The sequence below is a fragment of the Rhipicephalus microplus genome, chromosome X (genome assembly GCF_043290135.1).
Source record: "Rhipicephalus microplus isolate Deutch F79 chromosome X, USDA_Rmic, whole genome shotgun sequence".
NCBI lineage: Eukaryota > Metazoa > Arthropoda > Arachnida > Ixodida > Ixodidae > Rhipicephalus > Rhipicephalus microplus.
In genome coordinates this window covers 130,243,783-130,259,523 of record NC_134710.1, presented here as the reverse complement: position 1 = coordinate 130,259,523, position 15,741 = coordinate 130,243,783, and the positions used below count along the sequence as shown (strand labels likewise).

The following is a 15,741-nucleotide window of genomic DNA, read 5'->3' as shown; positions in this document are numbered from 1 at the left end:
TTTGAAAACGTTCGCGTCACCTGCTGGTAACAACAAAACAAAACACAAAAATTAACACCGATAGTTATAGCGCGTGAACAAAACGACGACACAGAGACAAGGACACGAAGGACACGCTGCCACACAATTAATGCGTTCAATAGTGGGTGTCATGATCAACACATGGCGCGACAATCCGAAGTCGCGAATGACGTGTTCGGATTTCGATACATATAGCCTACGGGGAGTTTGGCAAATCATATGATTGAATAAGTCTAGTTAATATGAGCAACGCCCAAGGAGGTTATACTAAAGCTATAACCTCCTTGGCAACGCCTTAGGAGGCGTTGATGTGAGACGTTACTGGATCGTTGATAAGAGGCAAGGATGAGTCGCCGGGTCACGACATAGAGCATGAAAGCCAAAGCGTAGCACACGAGCTACTACCGGTCGCCTTTGCATCTATGAGCACACATTACTTCGCCTCTTGGCAAGCGCTAAAAGTGTCGTAGTTATGATTAACGCGCTCAACACTACCGAACGGAAATATGCTGAATTGCCCGAACGAGCAGTTGCAGCTTGGTCTACTCAACTACAGATACAGCTTAGCATTGTAAACAGACCTTTCGGTGTTTTATTTTCAACGTTTTCACTCACTGGCCGAAGTTGTCAGTGAAATAAAAGGCAAAGCAACAAAACAACGGTGCCAGTTAACGCAACAACGTAGAACGCTGCAAGTGGCATTGGCCGCATTACAACTACCGTGATTGCAGCCATTTTGCAGACAACAACGCACAATACGAGATTTCGCGAGATGTTTTCTCAGAACAGGAAGTCGAGAATAATCACGTGATAACAAATGGTGGGTTCTTATCGTCTTACGAAGGGAGTGCGATGATGTGACCATTTGTTCAGAATTTAAATGGTTCGGAACTCGACCGCACCGTTTAGGCCCATGTTTTTGAATTGCCCGATGATGCAAGGTAAGATGACGGTCAAGTTGCGGTTTTCGCTTCTGATCGGCGTTTCGCTCAGTCTTCTCATTCTGCGGAATCCAAGGTTACACTTTGGCGATATATTTGCAGCTTTTTTTAATTTTATATAGTATCGACGGCAGTGGGTGTAAAATAACTTGCAGGTTGTACGTGTTTTGGATTTAGAATTTTTTTTCGAGATCCCACGCGAAGGAACGGTAAATCAGGAACGGTCAGTATCGCGTAGCAGAAGTGTTCGCGATTGTTTTTTTTATTCGAGCCGATTGGAAGGAAGGGAAGGGACGCTTCAGGGAGGCCGCGTAGCACCGTTGTGTTTCCGCCTTGAAGCGTAAAAGCTAGTGAGCTGAACAGCTAAGCGTTCAACCTTTCACCTAGGGCCAACGGTGGCGATCTTGGCGCGCCCGTAGCACCACTTGCGCATAATCGGCGCCCAACACTTTCGTAGCTGCTGGCATTGCGGCCAGATTAGGCCTAAACGATGTCAGGATAATCTGCTTAGATTTCTCGATTTTTCATCTTTTAGGCCGAATCGACACGACTGCTTGGACACTTTGCTATACTGGTCGTGAATATTTGGTTAGTTATTGCACCCAGTGAAGCGCCAGATGCTGTCTTGTTGCCGTAGTTATAAAAGTTTCAACGCCTGTCACCACCGCGATGAGCAGCTGACTCGCACGGGTACGTTATCTGCAAACATCCTTCATGAAATTCTCGCCGACCGATCAAGATTCGTGGTGGGCATGACATTTCTCGCTCCATCGTAATCGCGACGCTTCAGCATCATAGCCGCTTTCATAAGTTTACGTATGTAGCTTGGTCAATTTCAGTTGTGTGATCTCTGTGCCGAATAAGGTCGTATTTGTTCAAACTATGCAAGTTGTGAAAAGGAAACCGTTATACGTGTAACGGTTTCCTTTTCTATACTTTTATGCATGTGGAATTGGGGGTTCTGGTTATTTGATGTGAAACCAAACTACTGTTATTCATTTTTCACTGGTAAATGCTTATGGGTGTCAATAAGCGAAGAGTGACGTGTGATCTAGGCAGATTTTATTTATAGGAGGGAAACAGTAAACGTACTTAAACCAGTAAGATGTAACAGTAAAATATAGACTGATTAAACTGCTCGAAGAAGACAAAACGTTAGGCACATAGAACACGCACACACTGCGCTTCGTGGGTGCGTCTTCTGTGTGTCTAACGAGTTGTCTTTTTCGCGCTGTTTAAACATGTTGTCAAAATCAATTAGCCAACTAGCCCAACATCATGCATTACTTCAGAAATATAGCGATTCCTCTGCTGAAATAATACATCTGGAATTGGTGAAGTACTCGGCTTTTATTGTTTTTGTCAAACAGTGCATAGCCTGAGAAAAGGTTCAGGTTTCAAAACCCCTCCCAAAATGTGCTTGCATGTGTGCAAATACATCTGCACATGCATGTGCAGACTGCAACACTGATGTTCTGCTTCACAACAGTTTCCCATGTACTATATATTAGTGTCTGTGACTCTTCTGTAAATTTCTTATTTATTTATATATATCTACATATATCACACACTGACATGCAGCTGCTTCTGTAGCTACATAGGTGAATTAATATTGTAATTTAGCGACAGTGTTGTCAAATCACTTGAGAGCCTAGCCTTCACATTCTGTTATGCATAAAGGACAGAACATGTATTGCTGCACCCTTCCAAAAACTTAGATCTTCATAAATTAATATTTGTCTTTATGTGAGTGTTTTTATTACTGACATGCATAGCATCATGTATCAGCATGTGTATCATCGTATGGTCGCTTTTTTCCATGAAATTTTTCTGTCTCCATAAGGGCTTTGTTTTTTTATTTTTTGTAGAAACTTGTAAAGCTAATTCCTGTTGCATAGAGCAGCTCAAAAGATAGTTAAGCTAGTGCTGTCATGTAAACCAAGTTTTTGGCTGTAAAATCTGCAATTTTTATTCTTCAATTGCACCTTATACTTCTCCAATATGAGGGTATAGTGATAAGAGTGCTTGTATAGTGTGTATAACAGTGCTTGTCTGCGTTCCAACTTCCAAGAAAAAAGAGAGTTTTTGGGTGTATTTCTGCCGCACGACTATAATCATCTGGCTTGCTCGCATTAACGTCATTAAAACCCCATCTTTTGCCAATTTCCTATCAATGAATGCTATGTCACCCTGATAGCAGCATGGCATTTGTGACTGTGAAGTCTTGGGACCATGGTAATAATGCAAGGAAAGTGTGCTAGGTAGATGACAATTGAACTTGTGTGGCGGAAATGCTCCATTATTTTTTATAGTGTGAAGCAGTATTTCCAACTACAATAAGCATGCTATTTCTGGCAATTGCAAGAGCCTGTGAATTTCAAACAATACATGTGTATCAATGCAGCTGCTTATTATGGTTTAGCAGAAACCATGGTCATGGTGGGCAATATATTCTAAATGTGACCTACCACCTTACACCTAGAGAGAATTTTAACCACTTAAAGGGTACCGACACAAAATTTCTTGACCGATATAGCCTGTGGGATTGATTCCCGTGAATATGCGTAGATCGTCTACAAAAATATCAACAGCAAATATAGCTTAGAAGGTATTTTAAATTAATTTTAAAGTTAGCGTGAGCGATCAACTCCATTCTGCTATTGACAACCTCAAAGGGGACCCTTGGGGACCCTTTACTTATGCACGTGACCACGCTTAAGCAAGTTATGACGACATCATAGCTGCCTTCTTTCTTTGGTCGCGTTTGTTCCAGCAGGCTATTACTCAGCAGCTGTTCGAGAGTCCGTGGCCACGGCGCACAAGTTGAAAGTTATGTTTTTTATTGCGTTGCTGTCCTGTTCAAAAAAACTTCTTGGTGCGAACCACGCAGAAGTACGTCACTGTTGTGTGCTAACATGATCGAGCGTTGCACCCGCTTAATGGTGATAGTTGCACTTGGTGGTTTGTTGTTTTTGAAACCGAAACAGACACTGGTTGGTAATTATCTGTCACGTGCTGTAGAAAACAGTGTGTCGTGTTATGACTAACAGGCCTTCAGGAACGCACTGCAGCAAAAAAAAACGCTAGGCCAAAATTGTTTCAGTACCCCTTTAAGCACTTTATTTTTTGGAAAATTTCCCAACCAAAATAACATTTTTTTATTACTGATTTTGAATCTGATTATGTTAAAGAGCAGGCAGTTGAGGTTGAAAAAATATTTGTACCTCCATACTAGGTCAAATCAATGCAATAGTGTTTATTTTGGAATGATACACAAAAAAGCAGTGACTTGCTGCTAATAAAAATAAAACCATATGAAAAAGCAGTCGCAAACTTTTTTTTTTTGTTTTGACTTGTGTAGGCTGAGACCTCTTGCGCTATTTCTTTCTGGAAGCTTTGGGAATGCGTGAAAAATTTCAAAACATTGACTAAAGTGGCTTTACTGGCAAACACTTGCGATGTTCGCTTTGAGCTGTCATCATTGTCATCAGAGGAGCTTTGGGATAGTTGTTTTGACATCATTCTTGCTTTGGGGAGCGGAGTTTTGCTCGGGAAAAGAACACGCGCCAATTTTTGAGCATCCTTTCTGTAATGTATACTTTTCCCAAGCAAATCTGCGCTCCCCTATGCAGGAATGATTTCGATTCGTCAACGCGATCTTCACTTCTGGGCACAAGACTAACATCTGTATCAGATTCACCATCACTCAAAAAGATAATGAAAATCTTCTTTTTTGTGTTGTCGGACAGCCATGCATGGGTCACACCCATCGCATGCCATCTATAAAAAACCGTGCTCCTGGTCCAGGAGAAAACTAAATCGTTGAGTGAGTGCTGCAATCTAGTAGATGACTTGCAGTCTTAGCTTTAGACGAGTGCTTCTTGTTCTGAACACTACAGGGGAGTACCTATTCCGCTGGGATGACCTCTGCTCGGCCAAAGCACTTGAGGGGTTAAGGCGATTGAAAAGAGGAGTGTCCTATATTGTAGTGAGGCCATTCCATGTTCTTCTTTCTCCAAGCCTGTTCATTCAAGCTCTGCCATAGAAATGTGTACTCCCCCACCACTTCTAAAATTTTCACTCTTCGTGTATGTATATGTACATGAACACTGGCATAAGTATTTCTTTTTTGTCAATACTATGTAAACTAACGGAGTAAAAGCAGAGCTTATATATTCATTGAAATGTGTTTTATGAAATAGTGCATATGTTTATTATTTTCCTTCATGCAGTTTTTGCCCCTTTCTAGCTTGCTGGCCAGTATGAACTACAGCTGTGCTCAATTCCCTTTGGCAATACTCCTGCTTTACTGACGGAGTTTAGGCAAGTGGTACTTTTCAGATTTCTATTGTGTGTTTTGTCTGACGCGATGGTGTAGTGGTTGCAGTGTATAGCTGCTGATTTGAAGGTCGAGGGTTCGATCCCGGCCTCGACAGTCGCATTTCGATGGTAGGTAAATGGTAGAGGCCCATATACTGGTCTATGTCAGTGCTCATGAAAGAATACCAGATGGTTGAAATTTTCTGAGCTCTCCCTCCACTACCTCATTCCTCACAATCATATCGTGGTTTTCAGACGTAAGACCCCACGTATTTTAAGATTGTCTATTTGCCCACGCTAAGCTCATGAAATAGAAGACAAGCTGTTTAGAGTTGTCTCTTATGCACTATATGAGTCCTAGCAATTCAGACATTGACAAGGCAGTAGCTACATGTACTTGTATTGTGACTTGATGTGTAGGCTGACGTCACTATTAAGGCACAAAACAAACTCCTCCTTTTGGCTTGAAGACAGGTGTGTATGCTGAATGTAGTAGTTGCACATTTTATTTGGTGTGCAATATTTCCCAAGGTACAAGTAGACTACGTGGTTCCCCAGGTGTTTCTAAATGGTTCGTTGTTTTTATAAGAACATAATAAATGGGTGTAAGCATGCTTTTCTTTAAAAAAAGAAACTTGTTTATTTATTTATTTATTTATTTATTTTACCCTCAGGGCCAAAAGGCATTACAGAGGGGGGTGGGTTATTTACAATAAAATATTGAATTTAACAAAAAAAGCAGTGAATACGGTTAAATCGTACAAATAAATTTGGAAGAGCACAATGTTTGTTAATATGCTGTATAATAATACATGTTAGGTAATACAACAACAAGCCTAAATATACAATGTTAGCTGTTGCAACAAAACACAAAAAAAAAAAAACTTATTACACAATGTTAGCTAAAGCATCACGGAACAAATTGTTATCAGTAATAGCAACAATGTCACCGGGAAGTCTGTTCCACTTCTTTGATGTGCGAGGCAAAAAAGAATTGAAAAAAGTTTTTGTGTTGCATGAAGGGATGCCTACTTTGTGATGGTGGTCAATGCGGTGGGAAATGTGCTGTGGGCGAAGTAGTAGTTGGGCATGCAAGATGGGATGATGGTAGATCTTGTGAAATAGAGTTAGACGGGAGACTTTTCTGCGAGATGCTAAGGAAGGAAGTGCAAGTGAAGTTTTCATGGTTGAAATGCTAGCGGTTCTGTTATAATTGGACAATATAAAACGAACGGAGTTATTCTGAACAAGTTCAAGGGAAGTTACCAGGTTATTATAGGTAGGGTCCCACACGGTTGTAGCATATTCTAGTTTAGAGCGTATTAGTGTTTTATAAAGTAGCAGTTTTAAACCATGTGGAGCGTTAAAAAAGTTACGTCGTAAATAGCCAAGCATGCGGTTAGCATTGATAATGATGTATTCAATATGAGTTGTCCAGTTGAGGTTAGTTGTTATGTGAACTCCAAGATACTTATAAGAGTTAACAGAATCCAAAGGAATGTTATTAAGATAGTAAATAGGTGAAGTAGTGCAACTTCTTGATACACGCATGATTTTACACTTTTTAATGTTTAGGTCCATTAGCCATTTATCACACCAGTTAGATATAGCGTTAAGGTCAGACTGCAATATATTAATGTCATTATCGGTAGTAATTTCTCGAAAAATAACACAGTCGTCAGCAAATAGATGAATTTTTGATGATACAACTGATGACAGGTCATTAATATAAATGAGAAACAACAAGGGACCTAAGACGGACCCTTGCGGAACGCCAGAATGAACTTCGCGAAATGGAGAATTATGACATGGTTCGTCATAATTTATACCTCATTTGTTAAATGAGGTATAAATATTAATGTCTTTAAATATGTAATACTTCAGCTAAAAAATTGTGGACCAGCATGCAATTTAGTTCAGTGCATTTATTCCTTTGATTGTGCTTGCCATGATGTAGTTTGCAAATGGCTAAACTTTTTTGTTGCGGCAGCTGTCTTCTAAAGATAATGGAAGGGGGGATGTTTTTCAGTCATAGAATCGCATTTTTATTAATGTTAAAATTTATGCATGTTTCATGAGCATTTCTCCATATAGGAAAAGTTTAATATTATTATTTGACTGACAGTCTGCTTTTTTTTCTTTTTTTTACCTTCTCTGGCATTTGTGAAAGCCCAGCTGTTCTTTTTTTTGTAGTACTTTTCATGAGAGTTCTATATTTGTATTTTATATTGCTTTTGTTGTTATATTTATATCTCTTGCTTGCATTTATCTCCACAAATTTCAGTAGCAGCAAATAGTACAAATATATTGCATATGGTTGGTGCTGTACCACTGTGACACAGCTGCTACCATTAACTTATTTACGGCTGTGTCACATGAGCTTTCATGGAAGGCCTTGCAGTTGATAGTCTTCAAAACGCTGCAACTTTATTATTTAAAAGAAATTACAGCAGTGCTACATGGCTGTGTTGAAAGGCCAATTTTTTTAGATGTTTAGATGTTTCTTGTGTATAAAGTTCAGCGCTGCAGCTCTTTCGTCCCGTTTTCATGTGGCTAAAAGTTAAATAATATTGAATCTATTCAAGTGGGTGGACAACTGTCCAAAGCATGAAATGAGATGACTCCACTGATGAAAAGATTGATTGTTGCATTGACTCAAACCAACCCTGTTGTTTTTCCGTGAGAGATGGATTTATATTTTTATTTCTTCATTGAAAGTCGCCAAAAATGACCTGTGGCATTTCTGATGGCAAAAACATAAATGATCCGATGTACCTGGCCACATGACGATTTACAGGGTCAACAATATTTTGTTAAGATTGAAATATTTTGTTTCTTTTTAAAAGTGTGCATATAGCCCTCTGTTAGTAATATGCATTGAAGTGGTGCTGCCTCTATGTGACGTAATGATTCCATGCTCGTCAGTGCATCTTGAGCAACTTTTTAGTGTGCTCAAACAACAGTGCACATAGTTTTGAGGTCGCTAAGGTTTTGGAAGGACATACTTTTGCTACCTACACTTTGTCCCAGAAATTACACGCACTGCTTATTGCCGAAGCCATGTAATACATAGTGAAATTTTTGATGACTTAGCTTGGCTTGTGTATTGACAGAGAAATAACGTCGGGACAAGCCATCTACAACATGCTCAAATTCATTGCACGTAGCTGCCGAAAAAAACACACGAAATTCCAAGATGATTTACGCACTGAGCGTATTACCTAAATGTGGTCTCCTATGTGTTCTTTTTTTTTAAAATAGCATATCTTTTTTGTTCGTCTTTGTGTACTTCCATGTAGATTTTGGGCATTTCATGTACCCTGTTTGAGAAGACATTCTGTAACTGCCTTTTATGCTTGAACTTCTAGTTTTTTTTACCACTTGTGTCTATTCACGTCAGTTCCAAATTTCCAAGTATGTTGTAGTTTGCATTTATTTCTTTTCTGTTGCCCCGCCGTGGTGGTCTAGTGGCTAAGGTACTCGGCTGCTGACCCGCAGGTCGCGGTATCAAATCCCGGCTGCGGCGGTTGCATTTCCGATGGAGGCGGAAATGTTGTTGGCCCGTGTGCTCAGATTTTGGTGCACGTTAAAGAACCCCAGGTGGTCGAAATTTCCGGAGCCCTCTACTACGGCGTCTCTCATAATCGCATGGTGGTTTTGGGACGTTAAACTCCACATATCAATCAATCAATCATTATTTCTTTTCTGTTTTTATTGTTGTTTTCTTGATTGATTGATTGATATGTGGGGTTTAATGTCCCATAACCACCATATGATTATGAGAGACGCCGTTGCGGAGGACTCCGGCAATTTTGACCATCTAAAGTTCTTTTTAACGTGCACCCAAATCTGAGCACACAGGCCTACAACATTTCTGCCTCCATCGAAAATGCAGCTGCCACAGCCGGGATTCGAACCCACGCCCTGCTATTGTTGTTTTCTTGCCGAATGTACACCAGCCAATTGTCAGAATTGTACTTTTTACTATTACTTTCACTCCATTATTTTTCAAATTTATTGTTATATGTCCCCCTATGTAATACCCTTGTCGAGGGCCTTTCGGGGTATTTTGAAATGAGAAAAATAACAAAAATAAAGGGGGTTAAGCATAGTTACAGGAACTCTTGCGAAAGCAGAGTGACGACAGCTTTCACAAATCACGAGAAGGGCTGGCGGCATCGCTATCAATTCTCAGCATTGCTGGAGGAAAAGTATATCTGTGTTTTTGCATGCTTTTGGGATTAATTACTGCAGCCACAAACACTACGTAGGGTCCGCTTTCTGTCACGCTGAAAAAAAAAAGGTATACGAAAGATGAGTTGTTGGTGCGTTCAAGGGCACAAAAATTTATAATATAGGTGTCTTTTGAAATGGAATAAGGAAGAAATAAGCGCAGTTCTGTTACTGCCTCTCTCTCAATGGAGGGCCATCCACAGTTCTGCGCAGGGGATGGGGGTAAGGAGGGATTAAAAAAAAAGGATGCACAGGGACAGCCTCATACAGAAGTAAGGAGAAGATAGGAAAGATGGACACGGTCGCAGAAGTTATACACCAGTTGTCGTGATCCCACCGCTGATCACCAGTTGTTGTGATCCCGGGGTGCTGTGGTAGCGTGGTGTAGCTTCGGGTTTTGGAAACGAGCGCTTACAAGATGGGGATATGAAAAAACAAACAGGTTTATGGCACTATTTACAAATATTTACAGCATGAGGTTAAGAGTTCGCAAACCACGAATGTGGTGGTTGAACCGCTACACAGTTCAGAGCCTTCACAAATTACGAACGTGGTGGTTGAACCTTTACTTGGTTCAGAGCCTTCACAAACTACGAACGTGGTGGTTGAACCTTTACTTGGTTCAGAGCCTTCACAAACTACGAACGTGGTGGTTGAACCTTTACTTGGTTCAGAGCCTTCACAAACTACGAACGTGGTGGTTGAACCTTTACTTGGTTCAGAGCGACGTCCTGCACTCTGCGGCGCCGTTATAAGCCCTGTCGGGCTCCTCCTTCTTCAGTGGAACACCAATCACACACACACACGACAGGTGAAGGGTACGAGCATGCCCGGCGCACGTGAACATCCAATTTTGAGTCAAGATCACTGCACTGAAAGGTGGCGCCAGAGGGGCTCTTGCTCGTCGTGTGTGTCACTGGTCGAGGGGTCCCAAGCTTCGGACAGCAGACATCAAACGGTCCGCCAATCTGTCCGCTCAATTAGCAGGGCACTTTGTTGCGGCGGTCGCCGTTTCATCAAAGGAAGACGCTGTCTTTGTTGTCCCCTCTGGAACGGCTTATAGCTTCGTGGTGACACGACGACTCATCCGCCGGTTAGCAGCGACAATACCTGGCGGGCATAGGCAGCCGAAAAAGAGCGCCGCTCCCCCGTCATCTCTGGACGCTGGTTCCGAGAAAACTGGGTTCTAGGCGTGGGAACGCTGCCCGGCCACACTTCTCAGCGACAGCATGGCGCCTACTGATGCCGGTCATAACAGCTTCCCCCTCGCCAGATGAGTCACGGAGGGCAGCAGTCAACACTGCTGCTCGCAGGGACGACGAAAGGGTCAGTAGTTGAATGCCAGGAACTGGCCTTCGCTTGTGGCATGATCCGGGAGATTGCCGAATCTTCGACAGCATCTCTGATACTCGACCACATGTACAAGCAAGCACTCGGCGCCCTTCGAACAAACCAAGCCAAAAGAGGGATAGCAAACCAATTTTAATTACTAGCTTTCACAAAAGCTCACACTCAAAACTCTCAGAACTCACTTGAGCTGAGAAAGCAGACTCAGACGTGCTACCTTACAAATTTCACATAATAAGTTGCACGAAAAAAACTCAAATATCAATTTTGATACATCAAGAGCACCCCAGAATGGCTTAGAAAGAGCGGCTGAGCGCGTCAGCGTTTCCATTCAATTTGCCCTTTTTTTTCCTAATGTCAAAATGATATTTTTGAAGAATCAAGCTCTGCTTAACAAGGCGACTGTTCTTCGATGTCATGGTTTGCAGCCAAGTAAGGGGAAAATTGGTCTGTTCCTACTTTAAATTTAGCCCCTTTGAGATAACACTGCCACTGATGAATGCCCTACACAAGGCAAGCGCACTCCTTTCCTGAAGCGCAGTACGTTATCTCCTGTAGCCCAATTTCTGGCTCAAGTAAAGTGCAGCTTTGCTTGTTACCACTGTCGTCCTGACATAGAACGGCACCTAGGCCTCGATCTCTCACATAACACCGAACCATTAATTCTCGGTAGTCAACATAAACTTTCAAAACCGGATGACGATCAGTATTGCCTCTTCACTTAAGGCTGCTTCCTCCTTTTAATCACTGACTACTTTCATCGGTTCTGTCCCGCTGAGAGCATCAGTCAGGAACTCGGATTCAGTGAGCGCTAATTTTGTCCGAACGTCCGTCTTTGTTTACGGCCGCCCATAATTGTCTACCACTGAGACATAAAGCTCACCAGCCTCCCGAAAGGTTAACCTAAGCTGTGACCTAACGGTCTACCTCAGCGGTTGGAGAAAGCTTGATCTGCTCATATGATCACTCAATCGAATATTCTTGGCAGAAAACATCGACAAAACTTAGGCGGCAAACGCCTTCTTGAAGGTTCATTTGGTTAAAGTTACCTGCTTATGCAAACGCTTCTGAGTAAAAAAAACCACTGGGCTCGCCTGAGCTCTTTAATTACTCCCATTCCAACAGCGTTGCAAGGTGCACGGCACTACTAACCAAAACGCTTAATCCATCACAGTTTGTTTAAATTCTTTCAAACGTTACGTTGTAACACAACGTGTACAACACAAAAGTAATTCTAGGTAAAAACACCTAAAAAGCAATTGCATAGGTTTTATGCCAAAACCGTGCAATAATATTCTCAATGCGTGCAACGGAAACTCTACCATGTCGCGCCAAACTTAATCATTTTACGAATCACTTGGTCTGTGTTAACATCTTCCTTCAAATGCTCGTTCACTCCAAATCCACTTGACAGTGAAGGCATACGATATAACACTAAACCTTAAAAACACTCGAAAATAACACTTTTTCTCGGTTTTTACTTTACGCAAATTTTCGCACTCGTGATTAAACTGATTCAATGCTGACTTTCAGCCTTTGGCTCGGCGGTTTTCCTTCTGAAAATTTTCCACCGCATCACGTAACCTACCAAATTTAAAGTGGCTCAAATCTGCATTTCCAATGCAACACTGAGTAACAATATTTGACACGCCCGTGCAAAAGTTACTCGAACTGACCGTTCCCCCTTTTCTCGTGGTTCCTTTAATCGTACACGATGGGGTCGCGGTCCCGGCGGTTTTCCTGCACGTCTGAGGCTACTAAACAAACGAACGTTTGGCTGTGTCCTGCCGTCACGCCTCATTCTGCACTTCGTCCTATTCCCCGTAGGAATTTGAACGTGACGCCAGAAGCTGGGGGGGAGCCTGTGCCATTTTCTCTTTGTATTCACCCCTGCGCGGTATTTAGCCACTCTGCCCTTTCGACTTTGACCCTTCGGGCAAGGCCGCTTTTCCGAAGTCGTCGAGCTGAACCGCGCGCTTCGTTGGGGTGACGCACCTCCCTTTCTCCCTCCACACCTGGCTCGCCGCTTGTGCCTCCATGAACAGCCCCATTGACGTTTCCTTAAACGGATTAGTGGCCTACCCTTTCGTCTTTCGCGGGACGGTGTGGGACTAGTCCTATGCTTAGGCAGTGCCGAACGCTTTCGTTTCTTCCTTTTTCTGCGATGTTTGCAAACCTGCTCGGTGTTATCGCTGCTCTGCTGAAGCGTGGCGCTCTTGCTCTCATCTGCTACTGCGCTAACCATGCCTAAATTTGACAATGTCGAAAGGTCCCCCCGAGGCACGAAGAAGGTTTCCAGCCTCTTACTGGGCCCATTAGGGCTGCTGGCACCCTCTTCATCCGCGCAAGGAGCGTCTTTCGACATCGTCCCCACCTCCAGACTGGCCACGGCCTCGTTCTCTACATCATTTACTTGGATGCATTCGAGAATATGCGGGCCCTTCTCTGGCGCGATCTGTTCCTGTCGCGCTTTATGAGGCGCCTCAACTTCTGGCGCTTTGCGACGCGCCTCGCTTTCAGACTTCGGCGTGAGTCTTTCTTCCTTTTTGCTAACAGAGTTTACAAATCTCCTGATTAGCTCTGCTTTAATAACCTCATAGTTGTTCGCGTGCTGCTCACTGAGTCGCGCAACAACATCCGCTGCCTCGCAGGGCAGAACCGTGAGTAGCTTGTGAGACCACGTGTCTCGCTCACACTTCAGTAGACTACACTTTCGTTCAAAGAGTCTAAGATACAGGCCCATATCCCATGATACCTCATATGGCTGCATGTACCTAGACATCTCGAACTCTGCCTCATTTTCGAGAAGTACTCCTTGCTGGAGTCCCATTCTCATACGCAACTCATAGTCTTGTTTGAAAAACTTTCTCTTGAGGCCTTCTCTTTCGTGTTCACTCTTTCCTTCCATCTGAGCTGCTCTTAGTTTTCTTTCGATGATGAGGTCCCAATCTTCACTTAGTTCCTCATCATCAGCCCCCAAATCATTAATCGTTTGAATGATTATGGGTTTTCGTGCCAAACCCTTTGTATCAATCCCCAATTCTTCACACAACAGCAACAAGTCTGACTTCTGCAGCTCCCGTAAGTCCATGATCGTACTGAGTGCTCGCTACTTCCAAAAATAACTTCCCGAAACGGCGAAACTGAGTCTTTCGGCAAAGTTAACTACCAGTTCTAAAATTTAACCCTCTTTTAGAACCTGGTTCACTCAAAGGAAAAGCCAAGCACTCACCCATACGTGATCCATGTCTCGAGCCCGCTGCTTCTCCTGGGCCGACTGTTGTTGTCACTTGTAGCTTCGAATCCCACCGCTGCCAACCAGTCGTCGTGATCCCACCGCTGATCACCAGTTGTTGTGATCCCGGGGTGCTGTGGTAGCGTGGTGTAGCTTCGGGTTGAGGAAACGAGCGCTTACAAGATGGGGATATGAAAAAACAAACAGGTTTATGGCACTATTTACAAATATTTACAGCATGAGGTTAAGAGTTCGCAAACCACGAACGTGGTGGTTGAACCGCTACACAGTTCAGAGCCTTCACAAATTACGAACGTGGTGGTTGAACCTTTACTTGGTTCAGAGCCTTCACAAACTACGAACGTGGTGGTTGAACCTTTACTTGGTTCAGAGCCTTCACAAACTACGAACGTGGTGGTTGAACCTTTACTTGGTTCAGAGCCTTCACAAACTACGAACGTGGTGGTTGAACCTTTACTTGGTTCAGAGCCTTCACAAACTACGAACGTGGTGGTTGAACCTTTACTTGGTTCAGAGCGACGTCCTGCACTCTGCGGCGCCGTTATAAGCCCTGTCGGGCTCCTCCTTCTTCAGTGGAACACCAATCACACACACACACGACAGGTGAAGGGTACGAGCATGCCCGGCGCACGTGAACATCCAATTTTGAGTCAAGATCACTGCACTGAAAGGTGGCGCCAGAGGGGCTCTTGCTCGTCGTGTGTGTCACTGGTCGAGGGGTCCCAAGCTTCGGACAGCAGACATCAAACGGTCCGCCAATCTGTCCGCTCAATTAGCAGGGCACTTTGTGGCGGCGTTCGCCGTTTCTTCAAAGGAAGACGCTGTCTTTGTTGTCCCCTCTGGAACGGCTTATAGCTTCGTGGCGACACGACGTCTCATCCGCCGGTTAGCAGGGACAATACCTGGCGGGCATAGGCAGCCGAAAAAGAGCGCCGCTCCCCCGTCATCTCTGGACGCTGGTTCCGAGAAAACTGGGTTCTAGGCGTGGGAACGCTGCCCGGCCACGCTTCTCAGCGACAGCATGGCGCCTACTGATGCCGGTCATAACAAGAGGGCGGGGCACCACTCAGTGAGAGTTCTTGTCGGCGTCAGAAGATGGCGTAGGGCAAGCCAGTCGGCCAGAGCTGTGCTGTCGTCAGAGATCGCGGGGGCATAAACCGATCGGCACGAAATCCAGCGAGTGAGTCTGTACAAAAATTTATTTTTGTTAAGACATACCAAGAACGGTGTGTAGTGAAGTATTATGCGCGAGACACGTGCACCATAAGGCACAAACACCTTTACAGGGGGTGTTAGAACCCCCTCGTTTTCCCAACCTTAATTCAAACTATATCCCGAAAAATAAAAATAAAAACACGATAGAAATCAGCTACACAAGCTCTAACAAAAGATGACAACACATGTCCCTAAAGAATGTCCATGCACAACGAAACCGCTGCCAGTCGACACTGCTGCACTGTCCGGCTCAACGACTTCACCACAGTATCATTCCCACAACAGCAACGTTGCCGTCGGCACAAGGAACCATCGCTTGCGCCGACACGTCTTCTGGTTGCGACTGCAGGCGGTTGCGCAGGTCCCAGGCATGTCCATTGCCTGAACTCAGGCCTGCATTTCTGGCCA

General features: G+C 43.7%; 1 protein-coding gene across 5 annotated transcripts in view; it reads left to right on the top strand.

Moving 5' to 3' along the window:
• The first annotated feature begins 827 nt into the window (after positions 1 to 827).
• Positions 828 to 15,741, top strand: part of Su(dx) (WW domain containing E3 ubiquitin protein ligase suppressor of deltex) — an 87,691-nt gene continuing 72,777 nt past the window's right edge. For 2 of the 5 annotated variants that reach the window (XM_037427746.2, XM_037427742.2), the window contains exons 1-2: positions 829 to 962; positions 5,195 to 5,285. The gene's annotated coding sequence lies outside the window, so the exon portion shown is untranslated. Of the gene's footprint in view, positions 963 to 1,389; positions 1,653 to 5,194; positions 5,286 to 15,741 lie in introns of those variants that run through there. The other 3 variants (XM_037427743.2, XM_037427745.2, XM_037427744.2) reach the window with 3 other exon arrangements.